We start from the raw sequence: 20276 nt of genomic DNA, 5'->3' as shown, positions 1-20276 counted from the left end.
GCTAAAATGATGATGGTTGATATGATTGTACAGTGTGTCTTTTCCCATGATATTTTCTACAACTTAATGGGGATTTCCCATCTCCAAAATTCATCTCACTAAATCCCTTGTACAACTGTTTCAGAGTTACTTTTTTTAGGCTAATGTTCTCTCTATTCCTAACTAAACATCATCCTTTTTCTTGGGTGAGTGAATAAAGAAGATAACCATGAGATATGCTTCAACACTGAGAAGCTTCACCAGACACATGCTAACAACTGGAAAAGAGAAAGATGACACACCACATTTACATGACATTAGAGTCCAGTAAGTTCCATTGGGACTGAATTCTGGGTATGCACTCACAGAGCTGGACTTCTGAAAGGTTTAAGAGCAGAGCAAGAAATACGAAAAATGGCTATAACCTGGAGAACCACTGGATAAATAGTTGATTATGAATAGAGTTATATGGCTGGAAAAGAAGTTGAAAAGAGAAAAAGAACTGGTTATTAAAAGTGTGTTATAAAGCAGGGGTCTCCAACCTTGGTAACCTTAAGACTTGTGGACTTCAACTCCCAGAATTCCTCAGCCAGCAAAGCTGGCTGAGGAATTCTGGGAGTTGAGTCCACAAGTCTTAAAGTTGCCAAAGTTGGAGACCTCTGTTATAAAGTTTTCTCTTGAAGAGAAAGAGAAGAAGACTAATTTAGATCATACATCTACTGCATATCCAAGCATTATTTAAATGTATAAAACGGCCAATAGAAAGATATGGATTTTAGATAAAGTTTCCATTATGCTATTCTTTAATTGCATTGGAACAGTGAAAAAGGTGTGAAATCACCATCACTGAGAAATGATTACTGATTTAAGATATTTATGATCCCATAGTCTTATGTTCCTTATGTCAATCCTGAAGCTGATCTGGCCGGAGCTATCTTGAGGCTTCAGTGCTGCCACACTGGAGCGAGGGACAGGGAGAGGGGATAAGAAATAGCTGGGGTTGTGTAGTCAAAATAAAATGCTTTCTCTTGGGAACCAAGGACATTTTCACATTCTTCCTGACTGGAGGAAGGAGGAGTGATGTCACCAGACCAGCAGGAGCTGCATTGATTGGGCCATGTGACTTAATTGTTGGGGATTGAGGGAATTTTTTTTAATTAGGTGAAAACCAAGGGACCCCCTCAGAGTTGGTTTTCACCAGAAAATACGTTTTCCAATATATTTCCAATATGATATTTCCAATAAAGCTATTCTTTGAGGAATTCATCTGCCTCAGAGTTTTTGCTTGCAATGGATCTATTACTTGGAACCCTGATATCTTATTTATCCCGCTCCCAAGTTCAAGAGATAGTAAAATTTATATCCCAACATCAGTGGTGAAATGTAAAATTTGTTACTACCGGTTCTGGGCGTGGCTTGGTGGATAATGTGACTGGGTGGGCGTGGCCAACTTTTTTTTTTCTTTTAAAACCATTTTTTCTACAACCTCTTCAGCTGAAGAGGTTGTAAATAAAATGCTTTTAAAAGCCTCTGACGATCCCAGCTGAGTTGCCTGCTCATCAGAGGCTTCTTTTTCTTTTAAAAACATTTTTTCTACAATCAATTCAGTCGAAGAGGTTGTAGAAAAAATACTTTTAAAAATAAAAAAGAAAAGCCTCTGATGATTGTGTGGCTCAGCTGGGCATGGGGGAGGGCAGGGATTTTTGCTACCGGTTCTCCGAACCACCCGCCACCATCGCTACTGGATCGGGCGATCTGATCCGAACCAGGAGCATTTCACCCCTGCCCAACATCTCTTAGTCTGCTGTCTAAGACAGATGAGACTCATAAGCTTCCAAATGTTAACTGAATTACAGTAATTTCAGATATTTGCAAGACTCATAATGTAACTTTACAATAAAGTAGCATTAGTTCATCGGGACATGCTTTCTGTTCGGCTATCTCATAATGCTGACACCTTGCAAGTCTGAATTGAAGCAGTTTAGCCTGCCAAAGTAGGCACAGCAAGCCTCTTCTGTGAGGTTTGCTGTGCCTACTTTGGCAGGCTAAGCTGCTTCTATTGCCCTGATTGGGGGTCTTTCCCCTTCCCCCAAGATCATCCCCATGTAGGGCCACTTAAATTATATTCTCAGCAGCCTTTTTCTTTTGTTAGACTTACACGTACAGGTAGTCCTTGACTTAACGATCACAGTTGAGCCCAAAATTTCGATGGCTAAACAAGACCATTGTTAAGTGAATTGTGCCCCCAATTTACACCCTTTTTTGCTACAATTGTTAAGCGAATCTGGCTTCCCCCACTGACTGCTTGTCAGAAGTCACCTGGGAAGATGACAAATGGTGATCACATGAACCCCCTGGACAGTGCAGCTGTCATAAATACATGCCAGTTACCAAATGCCCAAATTTTGATCGTGCAACCATGGAAATGCTACAATGGTTGTAAGTGTGAAAACAATCATAAGTCTGTACTTTTTACAGTTGTAACGTTGGTCACTAAATGAATGATTGGAAGTCAAGGACTAAAATGTATGCACAAGTCTCAGTGCCCACAATTTTGCACAAGAATGACGAGATTCAAATGTTAAAATATGTACATATATTTAAATATAAAGTAATAATGTGTTTAGATGCTAACTTGGTTTTTCAACTTTCTCATTCAACAAGCTGAAATAACAGTAACTGCAAGAGATCTCATTGTGGAAGACTTGTTTTTATATAAAGCTGATTATGATGGAATGTCTGTTGTTTCTTTACAATATTAATGAGAACACCCAAGACAGGTGGTCCTTATTTAGTAACCATAATTGCAACCGGTAACTGTTGTTAAGCAAAGTATTTGCCAAGTGAAATTGCAAATGTGTTACTATTTTACCTCAGCTATACTTTACAGATGTGTCAAGGTCATAAATGGGAAGATTGGTTGTAAATTTACTTTTTCATCACCGTCATAACAATGAACAGTCACTAAATGAGAAATAAAGGATTACATATATACATTTTCATACTTTCTAACTAGCAAATTGAACTGTGATCTGCTTTCCGTGCTATAGCCATATGAATATATTTGCCAACTGAAGTTAACCATGCATCTGATGATGTGATTTCCACTTTACGAAAGTTAATGCCAAGCTTATAATAATGAAGGTACAGCCAATGTATTTGGAGGATACTAGTTTTTGAAATAAGGGGGGTTGATGGCTCAGTGGTTAAAGATGCTGAGCTTGTCAGGTAGAAAGCTAACAGCCCAGGTTTGAGACCTGAGTGCTGCACAGTGGGTCTGAGCCAGGAGTAAAAATCAGCAGGTTCTAGAGAATCAAGAAACATAAATACCGCGCCCTAGAGTCGTACATGACTGGACAGGGAAACCTTTACCTTTTAGTTTTTGAAATATAGGCTAATTCTTTACAAATGTGTTAGACAGAGTTTAGGATGTTACAAGATTTATTCTCTTGGGCTAACTTTCTGATATAAATGTCATTCTTCATAATTCAGCCCTCAGCCTGTTCCCTACTCCTTTTCCTTATTTAGCAAAGGCAAAGTAAGCTGTCTTTTGCTTCTGCTGGTATCAGCACTCTCTCCCATGCTTTCTAAATCTTTGAATTTCTTTCTCCTACTTTGTTTTGGGAAGTACTAAGCAGGACAGCTGGGGAAAAGATTACACCCTCTTCCAGTAATATCTGATGGATTTCATAGTGCTTTCCCATCACCATTTTTCCTTCCATTGTAAGTAATCCGTGCCATAAGTTATATTTTAAGAATAGCTTAATCAAGGAATCAGATTGTATCCAGAGCAGTGGAAAAGCTAGTGTAAGATGTGTCAACTGTTCAAGGTTGCTTAAGGCTTAGAACTAAAGGACTAAGACAGATGGGAAAGGTATAGAAATAGACCCCTATGGGAATTGGATCTGCTGCCATGAATCCTAGGGAAGTAGTTCTGAAGAGAAGCACCACATAAATGCTAAGACAGAGCAGAATAATTTCCCAGTGGCTTGTTTTTGCTTTAGTTTTTTTCTTTTCTTTTAAAAATCATTCTTCTGATGAACTCAGTAGAAAATGCGGACTTTCCATCCCGTTTTAGAGGGAACTAGTGGGTCCTGGATTCTGTTGCTGCAATTTCTTGTTACATCCTATATTTTATTAAGATCCAACCCACACTTTATGCAAGACAGCTGAGATTGCATTTCCTGACATTTTCAGACCCTCAAAGCATTCCTTAGTTCAGACGATCTCTGTATAAGAGGATTCTTTTTTTTTAAAAAAAAAATGTTTCCTGCTGCTAATGGTGGGAGTAAAGCATAAATAGATCAGCTTCTGGAGCAATTATTTCTTGGAAGGATAATTTGCCTCAGAGAAGCACCAGTGTAGATGGGGATTTGTGGAAAGTTAATCATGACCCAAACCAGAAACCCTTAGTTGAAAATTTTATCAGGTGATTTCCTCATCTGGGTATCTTTTCTACCAGGCCTTTTGATCCCACCCCTTTAAAAAAAAAACATACATTTCAATGACACCAGGGTTCATATCTTCTTCAAAACATTTCCCTGGTTGATGATAAGAGTGCTTTCTTCTCTCCATAATATAGCATTACTGATGACCAGACTGACTATTGAAATGTATTTTTTAACATGGGGGAAATTATAAAGAGTTTCAGTAGAGCAGGTCCCATCACTGTTATATCCATTCTGCATTTCATCTGCCTTCTCCTTCTGCCTAATGGTATGGCTGGCATGGCATTAGTTGGGAATAGCACATCTTTACCATTGATTTTGCCAGCAATGCAAGTCTTTCCATTCTCAACAACATAAAAGGAAGTAGTGCAGCAGCTGGAAATCTGAAGTTTTGAACAACTGAAACTGGATCTTTTGTTGTCTTTGTTTATTTGTAAAATTTATTGGCCACCCATCTCACCATAAGGTAACTCTGGGCGGCTTACAGAAATAAAAAAAATACATCTATATTAAAACATTATTAAAACCATAGATTAAAATCAGGCACGTGGGGAGGACGGGGTGGAATGGGGGGAGGTGGAATCTGTTGTTACTTGATCACCTACCCGGTTTAGGCTAGTCTGTCAAGGCTGAGGAAACCTGTCCAGGATTATTGTTTCCAATGTGGCACCCTGTAAGAATCTTGTTCAGAGTTGTTGGGCCTGCTGACTAGGAATTTTAGAAGGTGCAATCCCAGAACAGTACCAGATCACAGAGGACCTGTCCTAAAATAATCCAAGGCCAGAGAGTTGTTCTATGACCCCAGGGAATTTTGCATCTGTATGTCTTAAGCAACCATCATGCTGTACTATATTAAATGGAAAATTGCTTGAACTAAAGGGATTATTAAAAGCAAACTGCAGTGCAAATCAAATGTCTGCTGTTCAAATAAAAAGGTATTTTGGAAAAGAAAGGGGGAAAAAGGCTCTTCCCAGGATGCAGACCTAAATTCTTGGGTGTAACTAAAGTAGCTCTTTGAATTCAGATCATGAATATTTGAACTCCAAGCCAAATGCAGAGTTAAGGGCACTTAAGCCAATTGATTTCAATGACTTTAAGTGTGTCAGTCTTTTGTGTTGAATTGTACTTTATCTGACATCCTTTGAGAGTAATGGATTTGTGCTAAAACACAGTTGAAGTGAAACTATTGGGACTCAAACCTTCCATCCCTAGAAGCATTCTTCCCTTTTCTGCCTAGAGTTAAAATGAGTATTGTGCATTTCAAAAGTAATTTTAGGAGAAATGTGTGTAAATTATGCAACCAATTATACATAGCTACAATAGAGCAGAGTCTCCCCTGTTGTGCAAGGAAGCATCTGCAGCAAGTACTCAGTCTTGCTAATGCACAGCAAAAGAAAATTAAAAGAAATTGTTGGTTTCATTTTTTTCTCTTTGTTTAAAAATGGGATTATTAAAATAGAAATATTTGAAAAGTGATTTTGAGACAGTTTTTTAAATTACTATTACTCCACATATATCTTTAACCTATAGATATGTAGTGTGCTGTGTACATGTTTATGTGTTTCTATAAATACCTATGCAATACATGAATACGTCAATACATAGGGCGTTATATAATGTAATGTAGCTATCATTAGATAAGACAGGCTGGTACATTATCATTAATTCAATAAAATGTCCTAAAACACTTAAACCAAATTAGATGAGGTGCAGATTATTCACTTAAATGCAACATATCTATTTGACCAAATATTTATTTCTTACTTTTATATAACACATTCCAGCCAAAGTACAAAAAATGATCTATTTTTTTTCTAATTAATCCAAGTGCAATGGGATTTGCTATATAAATGTTAAATGAAGTACAGACAGAAATAAGCATTTATTTGCATGGCCTTCTAAAGACATGCAAAAGAGGACTGTGATGTGATTAAGATGGAAACTACAATTACTTTTATTAAAAAAAACTGAAAACCTTTTATGGATTTTTGCTGAAAATAGATAGAAATGAACTGGTGATTTTGGGATATATTTATTAAAAAGATTTCTGGAAAGATGGAAGCCATGATATGTAACTTGGGAAGGTGGAAATGGTAATTACTGTGTAATTGTTGCAAAAAGATCAGAAGTTGCTTTTTCTGGATACTTTTCTTTATGCTTTCTTTTTTTCCTACTTTATATTTCAGTAGGTTTTTAAGCTTACGCAATTTTTTCTTAAAATAAAAAATATCTCTTTTTTTTTTAAGGAGGAGAATTGTTGCAGTTGTGTTCCAATGAGACAATCCACTTTGCCACACTGGTATCTGTTCTGTTGACACGGCTTCTTAAGCCAAATGTGCATTGTCTCCAAATGGTCTTACCTGTCTCAGGATGCCAAATGTATTTATCTTAGCTGTGAGATTGTAGAAGGCACCTTTAACCCATCTTTCCTTGGTCCAAGTACTGCAATGCTAGTGCTATAACAGTCAACTAATCAGCATTCCAGTCATTGAGTCCAATCCCCTTCAGAACACCCTGTCTTTTGTGATTCACCAAACAGCTCCTACATCTACTGAGGAAACTGCTAAAGCGGAAAAGAAAATTCAAGTTTTGTGAAGGGTACAAGCCAGAGCCCAGCAGAACATCCTGCAAACTAGCACACTGGGAAACCAAGGGCGAGTTTCAAAACCCGTCGCTACCGTTTTGCTTGTAGGCATGTGCGTGCAACACTTCTGCACATGCACAGAAGGATCCAGGCAGGTGGGCGGAGCCTCCCGCCACTGCCGCTACCGGTTTGCCCGATGTAGGGCAAATCGATAGCAACCCATCAATGTGGCAAACCTCTTGTTTCTCTCCCTCCCTCCTCCCCACACAGGGCTGCATTATAGGAAGAGGTCAAGCAAACAGTCCGTTCAATAACAAAGGCAGGATTTAATCTCTGAAAAAGCATGGAGAAAGAGCAACTGATTTAAAAAAGAGGGGGGGGGAGGAAATAAGTGGAGGATTAAATATTTTGTAGCAGATTAATACTAGTTAGTTGTTAGTGTCATACAAGTGTTCTGAAGCATGTTTTAACAGCTGAGACATGTTGGGAGATAATTGAGAGGATGGGCGAAGTGATAATACCTGATCTTCCTAGAAGTACAGACAAATTCTGGTTGATTTCTAACACTGAACAAGTTGGGACATGGTCTATTTATCTCGGTCTAAGTTGGGTAGAAATTGTTCAACTATGTTCTTAAATGTGATCATATTTTCACCCAACTGTTGGTAATATTTATATTTATATTATTTCTTTTATATCTGGATTTCCCTCCCAGATGATCAAGGAAGGGCCTGTGACTCTCTTCCTTGTGGTCTCCCCACAGTCAATGAGAGAGAGGTGTCACTTGACATATAAAGCAGACGGCTAAGGATTTGAACTTTGCTCTTTCCCTTTTATGTCAGACACTCGAGTGCTACATCACTGGCCTCATCAATTGAGGCCTACTGATCTCATAGCTGTTTCTACTGTCACCAACCTGGCATTTGATGATTGATCCATTTTCGGAATCATCTGATTCCTTCAAATAGGAAATCAATAAAAATTAAGCACTTGCTGCAGTTAACAACTTAATCATTCCTGTCACTTCCTTCATTTGGGTTAGCTGGGAGCATAATGCTTTGCTTATATAGCACACATATATCTGACAATTTCTTCTTTTCACTATTTCAGGAAGTGAAATGCATCCTGTAGCTATATGCTCTTCATTTGCAGTAATTTGAAGCTGCTGAAGGACGATTTCTCATGATTCTTTTGATAGATTTCCACTATTTTCTGTAAAGAAGTTAGGATTCAATGACAACAACACTGTTCAATGATTGTGCTATGCCACAAGACTTAATGTTCTGTGTGCCTCCAATCATTTTGATTTATAAAGCAGGCTTTATAGCTTAGTTCAATGTGTGAACCAGAAAAAAATGATTTATACAACAAACTATTTTAATAATAAGAGTAGTAGTAGTAATCATCATCATCATCATCATCATCATCCAAGATGAGACAACATAGCAAAACTATTACAATAACCTATTAAGTAAGAATTTAATTTTTTTACGAATACCCCTAAGATACTTTAAGCAGTCTACTAAAACATATACAGAATGCATGTTGTTTAAGCAAAAGCTGGCAACGTTGATAACTCCTGAATATTGATCTGATAACATGAGATATATGTTACTTCTGTCCAGCCCCATGAGTTCACCATGCAAAGGTAGTCTCCTTCAGATTGAACTTGATTCCTGGTGCCTTCATGTTTTTTTAGAGGCATGATAGTAACAGCTTGCTATTGCCTTCTCCTGATTTTTTTAATTCTCAGGTTTTATTTATTTGTATCACATCGCTTCGCTGGGTGAGGGTGTCTTTCCTGCCGCCTTGAAAGAGGCGGTGGTGAGGCCTCTCCTCAAGAAGCCTTCCCTGGACCCGGCAATGTTGGTAAATTATCGTCAGGTCTCCAACCTTCGTTTTGTGGCGAAGGTTGTTGAGAGTGTGGTTGCGCAACAGCTTCCCCAGCACCTGGATGAAACGACGTATCTGGATCCGTTCCAATCGGGCTTCAGGCCCGGGTACAGCATGGAAACGGCATTGGTCGCGTTGGTTGATGATCTCTGGAGGGCTCGGGACGGGGTGCTCCTCTGTCCTGGTCCTGTTAGATCTCTCAGCGGCTTTTGATACCATCGACCATGGTATCATGCTGCACCGGTTGGAAGAGTTAGGGGTGGGAGGCACTGTGTTGCGGTGGTTCTCCTCCTTTCTCTCTGACCGGTTGCAGTCTGTGTTGACAGGGGGACAGAGGTCGACCCCGAGGCCCCTCATATGTGGGGTGCCGCAAGGGTCGGTCCTCTCACCTCTCCTGTTCAACATTTATGTGAAGCCGCTGGGCGAGATCATCCGTGGTTTCGGGGTGGAGTACCATCAGTACGCTGATGACACCCAGCTGTACATCTCCACCCCGGATCACCCCAACAATGCCCTTGAAGTGATGTCCCGGTGCCTGGAGGCCGTACGGATCTGGATGGGGAGGAACAGGCTCAGGCTCAACCCATCCAAGACCGAGTGGCTGTGGTTTCCGACGTCCCGATATAGCCAGTTGACGCCATCACTGACTATTGGGGGCGAATCATTGGCCCCCACGGAGAGGGCTCGCAACTTGGGCGTCCTCCTGGATTCACGGCTGTCTTTAGAAGAGCACTTGACGGCCGTGACCGGGAGGATTTTTTATCAGGTCTGCCTGATTCGCCAGTTGCGTCCCTTTCTGGATCGGGACTCGTTACGCACGGTCACTCATGCCCTCGTCACCTCCCGCCTGGACTATTGTAATGCTCTCTACATGGGGCTCCCCTTGAGGAGAACCTGGAGGCTCCAACTGGCTCAGAGTGTGGCCGCGCGGGTGGTAATGGGAGTGACATGGCGCTCCCATGTAACACCTCTCCTGCGCAAGCTGCACTGGCTCCCGGTGGTCTTCCGGGTACGCTTCAAGGTTTTGGTTACCACCTTTAAAGCGCTCCATGGCTTAGGGCCTGGTTATTTACGGGACCGCCTACTACCACCAATAGCCTCCCACCGGCCAGTACGCTCTCATAGAGAGGGACTCCTCCGGGTGCCGTCAGCCAAACAGTGTCGACTGGCGGCCCCTAGGGGGAGAGCCTTCTCTGTGGGGGCACCTACCATCTGGAATGAGCTCCCCCCGGAGATACGGAGGATCCCGGATCTGCGCTCCTTCCACCGTGCTGTGAAGACCTTTTTATTCCATCAAGCGGGCTTGGCCTGATCTCTTCCCTTTTTAAATATGTAAATTTTAATCTGTTTTTAAATTATTGGGGTATTTTAATTTGTCTGGGCCAAAAAGTTTAATTTGATTTTATCAAATTTTTTTTGATCAAGTTTTTAAATTTTGTGTATTTATGTATTTTATTGTTGGCTGTTCACCGCCCTGAGTCCTTCGGGAGTAGGGCGGTATACAAATCAAATAAATAAATAAATAAATAAAATAAATTATTTTTATAAATAAAGCAGCAAACATGTTTATGTACGTATGTACCTTCCTCCTCCTATTTTCCTCACAACAACTCTATGAAGTGAATTGGCCTGAGAGAGAGTGACTGGCCCAAAGTCACCCACTGGCTTTCATGGCTAGGGTGGGACTTGAACTCACAATTTTCTGCTTTCTAACCTGGTGCCTTAATCTCCAGCTCAAGTATTTCATGGTAGTTTCCCATTCAAATAACCATTGGGGTAAGCCTACCTAAATTTCCAAGCCTAGCAAGGTCACACCTGCTGAGCCACACTGACTTTGTAGGGAACTGCATAAATATGATGGAAGTCATTTTAAAATGGGCAATATCATAATTCCTTCACCCCGCTGTTCTAGGCTGCCAGGTTTGCATGCATTGCACATCCATCTCATGGGATGGAGGTGTTGCCACATTTCCCCTTCAGGAGCACCAAGATTTAGAAATTGAATTAAGAGAATGCATTTCAGACTTCTATCTGTTGCCATTATCCTCCCTTTCTGGAAAACAGTGTCCAAAGCTCATTACTTAATGGGTATTCTAATGCGATCAAATATTGGTTTAAAAAACCCTGTCATGTATATCCCCTTTCAATACTTCTTTCCAGGATGATTTAAAATCTTCATTCATAGATATGCCAGAAAACCATAGGTAAAAGTTAATTTGATACTACAGTTTAATCAATAAAGCCAAGTTAACTTCCAATAGACACAATTCCCGAATCTGCATGTAATGAAGAATTTCAAAGAAGAGCCAAAAATAGAGCTTGCTTCAGCCCTCCTGAGGTAGAGATTTACTTAGATATCCAGCCTAAGCTGTCTATCAGTCCTTCAATGTGGTAGTATTGCTCTTTATTTTAATCAGCATAAATACTAACTGGGCAGTAGATGATTGTCCTTGTTTCTTCCATCACGGGGATAGAATCAACCATCCCTTTCAACACCATAAAAAAATATATAGAAGGGTACTTCTATCTTGTAGGGTACTGAGTATTTCTTGGTGATCAACCTTCATTAAACCACCAGTGGGTAGATGCAGGGGGTCATTGTAGTCCTTTGTTAACCGTACAATATCAGAAAACAAAGCTATTTCAGCTATGCAGGAAGAGATCCATGGGATGCACAGCCCAATAGGTTTGAAGAGCACCAGGTAAGGAAATCTAATGGTGAGCTGCATACCCAGGAGATTATTTTAATTGCATCAGATAAAAATGTGGAATATAGTTACTGGAGGAATGATATTTATTTCTCTAATCTTCGATGTCTTCCTAATAATACTTAGAATTCAAAGTTATTCTGTAGATACATTTCATACAGTATATTATAGTCCATCCATGCAGTATAATTTTACTAATTAAAAAGAAATTAGAGTATAATCACACTAATATTCATGTGTTAATTAAATGTGTCAAAGGCTTGTCTATGTTCTTTCTTTTTCTACTACTTTGTCAGAAAAAATGGTAACAATGAGTCACTATAGTAAACAGTGTACTTCAGTCATACAAAATGTGATGAATGTTCCTTAGCATCTCTTTTATGATAATTTTTCATTGCCTACTTTTTAAGGGAAGGAGTAGTGCTAATTACAAAATTCCACCTCATTAAAAATTATTTTTGATTTTTTTTCATCAGTCTTTGTGAACATGAAACAATGAGATAGCCACCATACAATACCGTAGATTTCAATTTAACTAAATATTTGAAAAGCAACCAAAGACAGCAATATTGGTGCATTGGATGACATCTTAATCCTACTAAAAACAGGACATAATTTCAGCTGCTTAGTAATGTGGAAAAACAGAGCTATCTTGAAATCTGTTGACGAGTTGTTTTTTTAATTTTTTAAAATAATTTTTATTGGGAGAGTATAGTAACAATAACGGATCAATAATTGTACTGTAAAAAAGAACTATGTGCATCACAATATTAAAATAAATTGAACATAAATTGAGGGAAGAAACGAAGAAAGGAAAAGGAGAGTAAAATCCATAAAAGATCTGCATGAGACTAATTCAATCTTTGTTTAAATATACATTTGTTAATACAGCATAAAAATAACATATATTTAGAGTGAAAAAAGCAAAAATGAAAGAAGAAAAGCGCAAAGATGCATAAATCAAAGAAAAAAATATAAAGATGATTTTTCATTTAATTTTACAGCAGTTATAGATATAAGTATAAAATAACATTTTCTATGGTAACAGCCATAGAAATGGTTTATGTCTCTATTATTTTTATTCTAACCCTCAAAACCATATATCATAACATCAGTTTTTCTGTTTCCTGCAAAGGTCAATAAAGGGTTTCCAATAATCATTAAATTTAGACAACGTCCTGTCCAGTGGTGGGTTGCTCCTGGTTCTGTCCGGTTCTATAGAACCGGTAGTAAAACCAGCGGGAGGCTCTGCCCACCTGGCATGACATCATCATTGGTGATCTGCGCATGCACAGAAGAGCGTGCGCGTGAGCAAAGCAAGCAAGCAAGCACAATCCTACTGCAAACCAGTAGTAAAGGTAAATGGAACCTACCCCTTGCTGTCTCTAATTAAAGCAATCCATTTGGCCATCTCAGGAAGTTCCATCATCTTCACTATCCACTTCTTCATTCTGGGCAAAGTTTTATTTTTTTAAAAAAAATAGTCTCTTTTATGTATGACTGCATCATATATAAAACGAAGTCCCATAATGTTTTTTTCTAGCTGCTTATCCCTCAATCCTAAAAGAAAAGAAACATTTTTTTAAAAAAATCTCTGGTTTCAATTGTACATGAATCTTTAAAGTCTTCTGTATTATTATTAATTTGATTTTAAACTTGCAATTAGAGATTATATAGAAACATACTGCTCCATCTTCTCATCTCGAATCTAACGACATCTCAACTGATTACAAATATATATCTTGAAATTATTCCTTATCAGGATAATATGTTTCTTCCCCTTTCATAAAATATTTGTCTTCTTAAAGAAAAATCAATGGCTAAATTTTGAGAACCACTTCTCAATAATGAAATTTTACTGGTTTTCTCAAAGAATGTTTGAAAAAAGTATTCTATTTTTTTTTTTTTATCTTGCTGTAAGAAATATTAGGGCTTTTTGATTTTCGGGTTTTGGTCTAATCCGAACACACCTCCCTTTTGATTTTAAGTTAAAATATGTTAATAAAATCCTGAAGAAAAGTATGATGATTAAACATGGAAATGGGTTGCAGAATTATAGTTTTAACACAGGAGATTTGCCATATTTTGAAGAGTTTTGGCAAGAGTGACACTCGGGGTACTAATTTCAGCCATTGCTTTATAACAGTGGTTCTCAACCTTCCTAATGCCGCGACCCTTTAATACAGTTCCTCATGTTGTGGTGACCCCCAACCAGGGGTGGCTTGGAGGTCATGTGACCGAGTGGGCGTGGCTAGCTGGTCATGTGACCGGGTGGCCATGGCTATGTGTATAGGGACTACTCAGAGGGCTGAAAAAAAGTCATTTCTGACAGGTCCTCGCGCTTTTGACTGGTCCTCACACTTATGACCATCCTCACATTTATGCCTGTGCAGCATTCTTAACAACCATGTCACTCATTTCACAACTGCTTCTCTTCAACATGGTATAAGATAGGGCAAAAAACGTAAAATGTGAGGACAGTCGTAAATTCGAGGACTGGTCAAAAGTGCGAGGACCAGTCAAAAATAACTTTTTCAGCCCTCTGAGTAGTCCCTGTGCACAAAAGGACTACCCAGAGGGCTGAAAAATGTGATTTCTGACAGGTCCTCGCACTTTTGACCGGTCTTCGCAGTTATGACTGGTCATCATTTATGCCCATTGTAGCATTCTTAACAACCATGTCATTCATTTCACAACTGCTTCTCTTCACCATGGTGACAAGATAGGGCAAAAACGTAAAATGTGAGGACAGTCGTAAGTTTGAGGACTGGTCAAAAGTGCGAGGACCAGTCAAAAATAACTTTTTCAGCCCTCTGAGTAGTCCATATGCATAAAAGGATACAGCAATAGAGAGGGATGAAGGAAGGGAAGGGAAATTAGAATAGGAGTGAAGGTAAGAGAGGGAGGAAGAGAGGAGGAGAAGGAGAAAGAGGAAGTAGGGAGAAGAAGAAGAGGGGGGGAAGAGAAAGTAAGTAAGAAAGAAAAGACAAAGGTGGTAGGTTTGAGGAGAAAGATTGCTGTACAATAAAAAAGATGAAAGGGAAGAAAGCCAACCCCAAACAAATATAAAGATATTAAGATAAAGAATGAATTGTTAAACTTTAAAGAATAAAAGAGAACAAATAGGAATAAATAGCAATAATTAGAAACACACATACAAACAAACAACATATTTTCTTTGAACAGAGTATTTGGCCGGTCCACAAATTTAAACAGTTGTAGGAGGTTAGCAGCCACCCCTTTCCTAGAAGAATGAAATATTTTGGGAAATATTAAAAAGGCAGAATATTATATTTCCCTGGATGAGAAATGGAGAAGCATATTTTACAGACAAAGCAGCTCCCACCTTCCTGCCCCCCACCCTTTGTTAATGGGCCAGAGGCAGAAAGTCAATCCTTTGTCAAAGGACATTTGCAACACAATAGCAACAGAAACTAACACAATGGGCCCCATCAAGCCATGTGATCCTGTCCACTATTAAAACATCTTTCCAAACAGTCTCCATGTTTCCAGTGTCTTTTTCCCCACTTGGAGCAGAACCCAGAAGGATATTTCTTCCAACACAGTATTTAGTCATTTCAATTAAATTTACAATTTCTATATTTCCTTTTTACCATATTTATTCCTCAACTATTTTTTAAAAAAACCAATATTACCCTTCATCCTCATCTCTAATCTTAATCAAATTCAATTTTTCCCTTCTATTCTATATTATACCCCTTCCCATTGTCATCTATTTTTATATCCATCCTCACATTGGTTAATTATGTAATACAGTTGTTTAATACAAATTCAACATTTTAATATAAATCAATTAGTTATATAACTATCTTTTTTGTATATTTATCAATATGAACATGAATATTCCAATTATTTCCATGCAATCCAATTTCTTACAAATCAATTAATTATATTTACCAATAATAATAAACCAAATAATTTCCCCCATATATTCCTCCAAACCACAATTTAACTGTTGCAATATTTTCAGGATCAGACTCAATAATGATAATAAGAGTTAGAGGCTTAAATATATTTCTCTTTAATTATAACAGGCATTCTATATTCACTGAATATTCACAGATAGAAGCAGGGAAAATGGTGAAGGTGGCTCCTTATATACACAAGGGGTGGAGTCAAAGATGGGAGTGGTGAATTATGAATACATTAGGAACCAAAGAATAAGTTAACCCCCGATGTCCCATATATACATTATTTACACAATAGGGAATAAGGCATTTACATCTCACAAATCCCCCTCTAAATGCCGGTTCGCTATACAACACCAATTACATTCAGATTCAGGACAATATAAGACATATAATTTAGATGTTAAATATTTGTGCTGTTTTGAAGGTAAAGGCTTCGTCAATATGTCAGCTAATTGTTCAGAGGTATCACAATGCACTGCTTTGATAAATCCATCTTGAGACAATTGTCTCACATGCTTAAATTTTATATCTATATGCCTGGACCTTTGTCCAATGGCATCGGATCTGGATATTTCAATGGCTGCTTTATTATCTTCATGCATAACAAAAGGCAAAGCAGGTTTTTTCCAAACATCTGAAATCAAGTCATTAAACCATACAAGGTTATTTGCAGCTTTGGACAAACAAACATATTCCGCTTCTGTGGTCGAAGTGGCTACCAGTTCTTGTTTACCAGTGTACCAGTAAACTGGACAGTCATTTAATAGAAAAATATAACCAGAAGTGCTTTTTCTGCATGATGTATCTCCAGCCCAATCCGCATCAGCGTAACATGTAAGTTTTGGTTCTTTATTATTACTAGGTTCTAATACTAAGCAAAAGTCTAATGTACTTTTCAGATATCTTAGAATTCTTTTGACCGCTTCCCAATGATACAATGTAGGTTTGCTAACATATTATTTATTATTATTAAATTTTTATACCGCCCCCTCTCCCGAAGGACTCGGGGCGGTGAACAGCCAAAATTAAAAACACACAATACAAATATTAAAATACATTAAAACAGAATTAAATTATCTTAGGCTTCTCCAATTTAAAACCCCGTTACCCATAAAATTCACCAATTAAAAATTTTTAACCCAGCCCGGCTTGCTGAAATAAAAACGTCTTCAGGGCCCGGCGGAAGGTCCGGAGATCCGGGATTAGTCGTATCCCTGGGGGCAGCTCATTCCAGAGGGCGGGTGCCCCCACAGAGAAGGCTCTTCCCCGGGGGGTCGCCAGCCGACATTGCCTGACAGACGGCACCCTGAGGAGACCCTCTCTGTGGGAGCGTGTTGGCCGGTGGGAGGTTATCGGAGGCAGAAGGTGGTCTCGTAAATAAAATATCTTGACAATAAGTTGAGTGGTAATGCAATATCTGGTCTGGTCCAATTAGATATATAAAGAAGTGAACCTATGACTGATCTATAAAATGTATTATCCTTGAATTCAGGGGAAGATTCATCAGTGTTTCTAAGGAAATCAGTTTGCATAGGAGTGTCACAGGGTTTGGCATTGTTTAAATTGCATTTGTTCAGAAGTTCAATGATTTTATCTTTCTGAGTAAGTTTGAATCCCCTTCTGGTTTTGTTAATTTGTACACCAAGGTATTTGTTTACTTTACCTAGAGATTTCAACGAGAAATGTTCGTTTAGCTTGTTTACAAAGGTTTCTCTTCTCTCCTTGTGTTTTCCTATATATAAAATATCATGCAGCAAAGAGGGGGCTGAGGGGTTTTTTAGCTAAATTTTTAAGGAAAATTTTAAGGGGACCCGGGAGGATGGGTGGGAGTTGTAAAAGTGGACCTGGGGGGGTCCAGATAGCGACTGTGCGGGATGAGGGGTTGATTAGCTGCAGCAGAGGGGTCGTGACAGGAAATTTAACTGGGGGGCAGGGGGACGATAGAAAGGGCTGTGTAATTGAAATCATGAGTGGGAGGGGCAGGTACGACGGGCGCAGGGGGTCATATCAAGTGTCGGGGGTGCGCACGCGCTGTCTCCGAGCGATTGCGCACTCCGGCCCCCAATACGTGACTCGTGTCCTGGGTTGTGTAGAGCCTCAGGCCCAGGGTCCGCGGCTGATGTTATGTAATGCCAGGTCGGTGGTTAATAAGGCCCCCCTCATCTGTGATCTTATTTCGGAGGGGGGTGCAGACCTGGCAGGTATTACGGAGACCTGGTTGGGCCAAGAGGGGGGGGTCCCCCTCGTAGAGATGTGCCCGCCAGGTTTCCGTGCATTTCATCAGCCAAGGGCCCAGGGGAGGGGTGGGGGAGTGGCGGTGATCATTAGGGAGAGTCTTTGTCCGAGGGAGACCACTGTTCCTCAGATAGCCGGATGTGAGTCCCTTTGTGTGAAGTGGGGCCGTGCGGTGCAGATGGGTTTGCTGACTACGTACCTGGCTCCCTGCCACGTGGCAGCGACCCTGCCCGAGCTACTCGATGTCATTGCCGGGGTGGCGGTCGATACCCCCAGACTTATTGTCATGGGGGATTTCAACCTCCCATCCGCAGGTGAGGCGTCAGAGGTGGCTCGGGAGTTCATGGCTTCCATGACGGCCTTGGACCTGACCCAGTTAGTTCAAGGCCCCACTCACATAGGGGGACACACTCTGGACCTGATTTTTATCTCTGGTCAGTGGTTGAATGATCTTGGTAGAGGGGAACTAGATATTAAACCCTTGTCATGGACAGATCATTCACTCCTTCAACTAGACTTTCCTACCGCCTGCCCCCACCGCAGGGAGACGGAACCGACCAGATGGTTCCGTCCCAGGCGCCTGATGGATCCCGAAAGGTTCCTGACGGAGCTTGGGCCGTTTCCTGAGACTCTAACACACGACTCGACTGAAGAGCTGGTGGCCGCCTGGGAAAGGGCGGCCGCCGGAGCTTTGGATCGCGTCGTGCCTTTGCGGCCTCTGACCCGATGCCGATCTCAATTAGCTCCTTGGTTCTCTGAGGAGCTGAGAGAGATGAAGCGTCGGAAAAGACGCCTAGAGAGCATTTGGAGGACTAGTCAATCCGATTCCGACCGGACACAGGTGAGGTCCTATATCAAGACCTACCTAGTGGCGATAAAAGCGGCAAAATCCAACCATTTTTCCGCTCTTATCGCATCTGCAGAGAACCGCCCAGCCGCCCTGTTTAGGGTGACCCACTCCCTTCTTCGGGGGGGAGTGCGGGAAGATCCCTTGCAGGGTCGTGCTGAGGATTTTGTGCAATTCCTGCACGATAAAGTCGCTCGGATTCGGGATGGCTTGGACTCCGATTGGATGAGTCCACGGGAGGAGACCGGGGCAGGCCTTGAGAATGTTATCTGGGAGGAGTTTGATCCTGTGACTCCCGAGGATGTGGACAGGGTTCTGGGTAAGATTAGTGCCGCCACGTGTTTATTGGACCCGTGTCCCTCCTGGTTGGTACTGGCCTCCCGGGAGGTTACACGAGGCTGGCTCCAGGGGATTATAGGTGCTTCTTTGGGTGAGGGTGCCTTTCCTGCTGCCTTGAAAGAGGCGGTAGTGAGGCCCCTCCTCAAGAAGCCTTCCCTGGACCCGGCTGAATTAGCCAACTATCGTCCAGTCTCCAACCTTCGTTTTGTGGCGAAGGTTGTTGAGAGCGTGGTGGCACGACAACTTCCCCGGCACCTGGATGAAGCTATCTATCTAGACCCGTACCAGTCGGGCTTCAGGCAGGGGTACAGCACAGAAACGGCATTGGTCGCGTTGGTGGATGATCTCTGGAGGGCTCGGGACAGGGGTTGTTCCTCTGTCCTAGTCCTATTAGATCTCTCAGCGGCTTTTGATACCATCGACCATGGTATCATGCTGCAGCGGTTGAGGGGGTTAGGAATAGGGGGCACCGTTTTGCGGTGGTTCTCCTCCTTCCTCTCCGACCGCTCGCAGTTCGTGTTGGCAGGGGGGCAGAGGTCGACCTCGAGGCGTCTCGCATGGGGAGTGCCGCAAGGGTCGGTCCTCTCGCCCCTCCTGTTCAACATTTATGTGAAGCCGCTGGGTGAGATCATCCGTGGTTTTGGAGTGAAGTGTCATCTGTACGCTGACGATACCCAGCTGTACATCTCCACCCCAGACCACCCCAACGATGCCCTTGATGTGATGTCCCGCTGCCTGGAGGCCGTGCGGGCCTGGATGGGGAGGAACAGGCTCAGACTCAACCCCTCCAAGACCGAGTGGCTGTGGCTCCCGGCGCCCCGATATAGTCAGCAGGTGCCATCGCTGACTATTGGGGGTGAATCTTTGCCCCCCACGGAGAGGGCTCGCAATCTGGGTGTCCTCCTGGATGCACGGCTGTCTTTAGAAGAGCATATGACGGCCGTGGCCAGGGGGGCCTTTTATCAGGTTCGCCTGATTCGCCAGTTGCAGCCCTTTCTGGATCGGGACGCCCTGCGCACGGTCACTCATGCCCTTGTTACTTCCCGGTTGGACTATTGTAATGCTCTCTACATGGGGCTCCCCTTGAAGAGCACTCGGAAGCTCCAGCTGGTCCAGAATGCGGCCGCGCGGGTGGTTATGGGCGCAACCCGTTATGCCCATGTGACACCCCTCCTGCGCGAGCTGCACTGGCTCCCGGTGGTCTTCCGGGTGCGATTCAAGGTGTTGGTTACCACCTTTAAAGCGCTCCATGGCATAGGACCCGGGTACCTCCGAGACCGTCTTCTGCCACCAATAGCCTCCCACCGACCA

At 41.5% G+C, this 20276-nt stretch overlaps 1 protein-coding gene across 1 annotated transcript in view; it reads right to left on the bottom strand.

Moving 5' to 3' along the window:
- The window catches only part of RBMS1 (RNA binding motif single stranded interacting protein 1), a 180557-nt gene that overhangs the window by 150933 nt on the left and 9348 nt on the right, over positions 1-20276 (bottom strand). The window contains exon 2 of the mRNA XM_070939284.1: positions 12986-13172. The gene's annotated coding sequence lies outside the window, so the exon portion shown is untranslated. The remainder of the gene's footprint in view (positions 1-12985; positions 13173-20276) is intronic.

The sequence above is a fragment of the Pituophis catenifer genome, unplaced genomic scaffold (assembly GCF_029215685.1).
Source record: "Pituophis catenifer annectens isolate HBS135680 unplaced genomic scaffold, rPitCat1.0.hap2 SCAF_1, whole genome shotgun sequence".
Taxonomy (NCBI): Eukaryota; Metazoa; Chordata; class Lepidosauria; order Squamata; family Colubridae; genus Pituophis; species Pituophis catenifer.
The sequence above is the reverse complement of the archived record's forward strand: the minus strand, read 5'-3'. Positions and strand labels throughout refer to the sequence as shown.